The sequence below is a fragment of the Taudactylus pleione genome, unplaced genomic scaffold, assembly GCF_031769625.1.
Source record: "Taudactylus pleione unplaced genomic scaffold, aTauple2 ptg000333l, whole genome shotgun sequence".
NCBI classification, from domain to species: Eukaryota; Metazoa; Chordata; class Amphibia; order Anura; family Myobatrachidae; genus Taudactylus; species Taudactylus pleione.
Window position 1 is genome coordinate 9,350,133 of NW_028284734.1, and position 6,363 is coordinate 9,356,495.

Sequence of the window (6,363 nt, forward strand, 5' to 3'; positions counted from 1 at the left end):
TGGTATAACTGTGATACAAACGAAAAATCCACTGGTATTTACCAATACTTACCCCTCCAGCAAGGTCCCGCAAAGTCCCCCTCCTCTGCGAGGTCCTCCACTGGGCTGCTAGCAGCCTAACACTGCCAGCGACGGGGCTCTGGTGTAATGCGCATGCGCTATGGTCCGTCTGCGCATGTTTATGACACGGGCAACCGACAGTGCCTAGAAGACTTCGCTGAAGCCAGGAGGGCAGCGCCGGGTCCCTATTGTCATCAATGGGGACCACATCGCTCTCACCATCTAAAGATGGCGAGAACGATGCTGTGACAAACAGCGGTAAGATTAGATTACCACTGTTTGTTAAATCCAGAAACAAGGACATAACCCCTTTAGTGAGCACTAAAGGGGTTATGCTTAGTTGATAAATGGGGTCCCAAATGTCTTCCAAGCGTCACCAGGATAATGGAGCAGCAATGACCCCGCACCCAGGGTCCTGCGCTCTGTACTGTTAATGATAAACTTCTGCTTTTGTTCTATGAAAAAAGGTGCTCAAGTTGAAGTTACTAGTTGAAGATAATTCTTCAGACTATTTTATTCATTATTCAGTTTTATTCATTTCACGAATTTCATCCTGTTTACAGGACTAGTTCTAAGAATTGAAAATAATACCACAAAAAGATGACGGTATAAATAAGTCAAATATTTGTTCTGCATTTACACGCTAGTTATTGTAAGAGAAGTAACAAGTATATAGGGGGAGATGTATCAAGCCTTGGGGGCCCATTTATCACTAATTGCATTCACAATGCGAATCTGGGCGCAATATTAGGGACCATAATTGCATAGCAAGATGTGATAGCGCAGAAATGTATGACATAGAAAGAAACCTATCCCTGCAGGGCCGGCTCCAGGCTCATTCGACCAGTGCGTTCGAACAGAGGCGCTACCCCATAGAGGGCGCACCCCTCCCAACCATCCCGATTTCAGTGGCGCAGTCCCGTTTTTCGGGCACTGCCCCGCTATTCCGCCCGCGGGACCTCCACGGCTGCACAGCTGCCGGCCCCGCATCAGCGGTCTCTTCACTCCTATGCTGGAGCCCTGCGCATGAGACTACGCATGAGTGGTGGCCATTGCCGTGGGACGACGACACTTTTGCATAGTGTAGCCCATAGGCTACAGGAGCACATCGCCATCTTAGCTGTGGGGGCCAAGCTCCAGAATCTTTCGCATGGTAAATCTGACAACATCGCATCACCCATAGAAATCTATGTGTTGTGGCTGCTGTCGGAAATTAAGGGAGCGCAGCAGATATCGGAGATTTCTCCTGCAATCCCTGAATAATACATCTGGGGGCTGCTAAATATTTCTGGGTATCCCCCAAAAACAGGTGTTTTTGAGGAATATGTCGCACATATATAATGATACATAGGCCCCTTGGAGAGAGATAAAGTGGAGAAGTTGGCAAAAGCAACCAATCAGCTTCTGTAATTTATCTAGCACAGTCTATGAAATGACAGTTGCTTTGGGCATCTCATCCACTTTATCTCTCTCCAAGACTTGATACATTTCCCCCATAGTGTTCTACATATTTCAAATTCTGAAATTGCATTAGTCATGCAATAATTGTTATTGACTATATTAATAAGAAATACATAGGGATTGAGTACATAATTGCTAGCGTAATATTAAATTCAATATATTCTTAGTTAAGAAAAATTATTAATATTCAGATTGTGGTGTTTATATGAATTACTTCATTCTATAAATGTATATGTGTATTAATGAGTTATGAATTTCATAATTTTTTTTTTAAATGAAAACTAAATTAAAAATAGGTAAAATATCCAGGTGTGGTGTATTAGTCTCTGTGCATTTTGTTCAGTTATGCCTTCTCTCCTGTGTTGGGGTCAGTGGTGCTCCTACCATTCAATTCTTATGAATTGTTGAGTCACGAAAGCCAGGTGTGCAGAGTAGGAGATTAGATTATCATGGCTGCATGAGCCGTATCCTTTAAGGAATCCGAACTCTTGTAGTCACAGATATACCGAGCTGTATACATTTTGCGGGTAGGCCAACCCTATACTTGCGCTTAATTTGGTAGTATAACAGTGATTTTAAGGTACACTTAGAGACAGAGACTGATGTGAATGGCTAAATATTCTCTGTAAAGTGCGGCAGTATGTGCGCACTATATAAATAACTGGTAATAAATAGTCATCATCAGCACCTGAGCGCACTTGAACCAGCCTAAACTTGCTGCAAATAATGGCTGTCTGGAGAGACAGAAGGGGTCTGGCTGGAGGGGGGCTGACTGAAGAGACACTGCGCGTGCTGGCTGGGGAGACACTGGGGGCTGGCAGTAGAGACAGGGGGGCTGACTGGTTAGACAGAAGGAGGGCTAGCAGAAGAGACAATGGAGACTGACTGTAGAGAAAGAGGGGTGCTGGCTGGAGACACTGGGGGCTAGCTGGAGAGACATTGGGGTGCGGGAGGCTCCCATTTTTTCGGGTAGCCCCCCCATGCACCCCGAAGGAGTGGCTAGATCTGCCGCATCCCACCCACTTCTTAGTAAAGTTAGCAGGATGAGAAAATAATACCGGATATCACCGGTCCGTAGGGAGAAGGCCAGGCTAAAATTACGGGATCATGTCAAAGGGGAGGGCCTAATGATGTGACAGTCCAGCCCCTCCCCATAAAGTGGTCAGCTGCATCTCTTCTCTGGGCTTCTCCTGGAGAGAAGTCCTTCAAAGTAAGCAAGTATGCCCCAAATGTGCAGATCATCTCCAACCCTTAATTATAATTCTAGGTTCCAGCACTATATGAGGCTCACATTCATAGCGAAAGAGGATTATTTCTAACTGTCTGAGGGATTAAAACCAAGAAGCACATTCCCTGGGTCTCTGCCCCTGCCCTGGAGACAACGACAAGATGCTCTAAAGAGTAAAAAAAAAAAGACTGAGGAGGACAAGGGGTCCTCCTCAGTTCAGAAAGAAATCGGCATACAAATGCTTATTGTGATAGATATTAGATTTTAATAAACAATGTATTAAATGATGAAAATGCATTATATATGACAATGCAGATATATTGTTCTATTCCACCATGCTTAAATTTTTAAAATATGTAAATAATCAATTCACTTCTAATATGTTTATATAGGAAATTGTGTGGATTAATAATTAATTATTTACATATAATCATTATGTTAATTATTTTGGTAAGAGTCTAGGTACCCTTTTTTTTAGCAAATAAGTGTGGTCTTGTACCTTATATTTCCAGCTGCTGCTGTTCACGTTGGTTGGAAATTGTCCATATAATCTTATTTATTGCCATTGAAACGAAAGCTATTCCAAGCAGATCTGTGCTGCACAAAAAGTGGCTAGCTCCAGTAAATCAAACAAGATCCTTTATTGAATTAACAAAGTTAAAATTGCACAACATGTACCTGTATAGTAGTGTACTTTGGAACATTTCACCCCACCTCTACAATGACATCTCAGGCTAACCATGTGTACTGTGCCTGCTGTGTGTTTCACAATGTAATAAATAAAATAGATCCTTCCTCTACAGTCAATGGAACATTCTTAAACATCACTTGTGTGGGCATTTTGTATATGTAATAAGAGATTGCTAGCTAGCATTGGCTGACAAAGGCAGTTAATTGAAATTACTGCAACACACAATAAAAAAAAGTGTAAATTGAAATATATAACTTGTAGTGATACTACTGATATGTATTCATAAACAGTCATTTCAAATTTCAAAATAATAAACGAGAAAAGCTGCTGTTTAATTATAAATATCAGCACAGAAAATAAGATGTGCTGAGTCTACGCTTTAAAATATTTCAAAGAGAATGAAATACATTCCTTAAAGGTGTATTTTCTCCTTCAACGCAGTCCACACTGGATCAGATTATCTTTTCCATCATATGTAAAAGAAGGAGGACAAAGTTATTGTTATAAAATCTTAAGAGATACGGGCGATATTTCTAAACTGGTCCATGATATAATGGGGACAAAATCTGTGTGCCCATTCCACCGCTATGGAGGGGTCCAATCAGTATAGCACCCTCTAGGTATTGTACTCACAGAAAGGTTACAACAAATCAGCAAATCACAGGATCTTTGCACAGATATGTATCAGCTTCTTGGTCTCCCATCAAATGTCAGCTGTAGACTCCAAAAGGTAAAACGCAGTAGACTGTGCGATACAGTTTAAATGATCACAAAATATATGCCAATTGACAATAAGTAAAAGTGACTGGTAGTGATGAAAAACAAATGGTGGGCAAAAGCTGGACTCCGACCAGAATTAAGATCATGAATGAGCATGTCAAAAAATCTGACAGGTATAGATGGTGAAATACCAGGTGTCAGTCATCAGGTGAAACTACTTTCCAGACCAAAATCGGGATGCTACAGAAATTCAGTACTCCTCACCAATACATATTGATCCTGCCGAAGAAAGAACATTCTATACAAAAAAAATTGTAAAATAATATGTATTACTGAACCCTGAGGGAGAGATGAGTGTCTAAGAGGTCCCTTTATTAATTATCAGGTCCCAGACCCAATCATTAGAATTTCTTATCTCCGCTATTTGCAGCAATAAGAAATTCTGTGCCACAGGAATGTATTATCCAACACATCCAGGGCCACGAGCTCCGACAGTAGACCGTATCTGTTATGTGTACAGTAAATTGATAGCATTAGCGATCACTTTACTTTGAGCTAGAGCCCCTCCGGCAGCCTACTGCACATGAGTGGTCATCAGACAGCATACTTACCTACTCTCCTAGTTGGTGCTCCCGAATTTTCGAGTAGCCCCCCGCACCCCTGTAAGAGTATTAAGATCTCCTGTATCCTGCCCACTTCTAAGTGAAGTGGGCAGGATTGGGAGATAATTGGCGGGAATCCTGGCATAATTGTCTGGAATGCCACCATAATTGCCGAGATTCGCTGCTCCGTTGGTCTGAGAAGGGTGCCGGGCCCCACACGCCAATTAGCCGCCTCTCCTAATGGTTCCACGATTCGCTGCAGTTTCCCACGCTGTGGGCATGGCCTAATGACATAGGTACCCGTCTCCACCCCCCAAAATGTCCAGCTGTGTCTCCTCTCAGGGCATCTCCCGTGGAGGAGGAGATATTCACAGTCGGTAAGTATGTCAGACAGTCAGGGCCACATGGGCCTGGAGCTGGAAATGATCAAGGACCTACTATGAGAAGCAGGGGAGGTGTGACCAGTGCTGTGTGGGTGTGGCCAGTGCCATGTGGGTGTGGCCAGTGGTATGTGGGTGTGACCAGTGATGTGTAGGTGTGGCCAGTGCCATGTGGGTGTGTACACCACCTACTGTATACTCTCAGCCTCAATGTATCTATAAATATGTAAAAGAAAAAAATGCTTAATTTTGTGAGGCAAATAGAAATAACATTTTACTACTTATGATTTATGACTTACCTGTGGGCAGCAGATGGTCAGTCAACACCATGCTGTCATGACGATGGGCCTATTTTTATGTGGAGGCCTGGAGCTGGAGATCAATCCGCCCCATTGTTAATCTGGCCCTGCAGACAGTACATGTGTGAGTGGCTATTACCAGGGAGGGATCCTGAGGATCCCTCTCCTGGTAAAATCTGCAATATGTAGCCTATAGCCTACAATGGCGATTGCCATGTTAAGATGGCATTAGCTGCTGGGTCTAAGCTCTGGAATACGAAGCATTCTGGAGCTTTGTAAATCTCACAATATACCAGCCCCATTAGAACTCGACCAAGAGCTACCTGGTTGATCCTTCCAGTAGTATATGCTTGTCTCAATGCACGTGTAAGTACACATGGCCGGTACAGTGAAACTGTGAATGGCTCATTAAATAAGTTATGGTTCCATAACAGACGGTTTCCCACATAATTAGTTTAATAAACACGCCCCTAAATTCTAAATCCAAAACATCTCCTTCTTGCATAGTGCAGCTAAAAGGTCACCTCCTCTATTATCTATCTATTCCATAAAGTATTAGGAATTTTAGATCACATTTATGACATTCTGCAGTGTATGTTGATAAAGTGACTAACTCTTAGGGCTTGATTATAAGATTTACTCTGATGCAATCACAGCTGCGATCTCTTACGGATCGCAATAGCGAAAATATGCTAATGTCTCCAAAAGCTTCCCCCAGCATAGGAACACCCGCTGCTGCCTTCTCAATCACAACAATCGCTCGATCTGCATAAATATCAGCATTGTGTAAATCTCGGAATCAGATACATTTTAAACATAATGAAACACTGGTGTTCTTTCTTACTGCTGTGTCTACATACTATATATGCTTATTGTTTTCCACAAGGGCATCTGAAATTCATTATGATTGCTGTGTAAATTA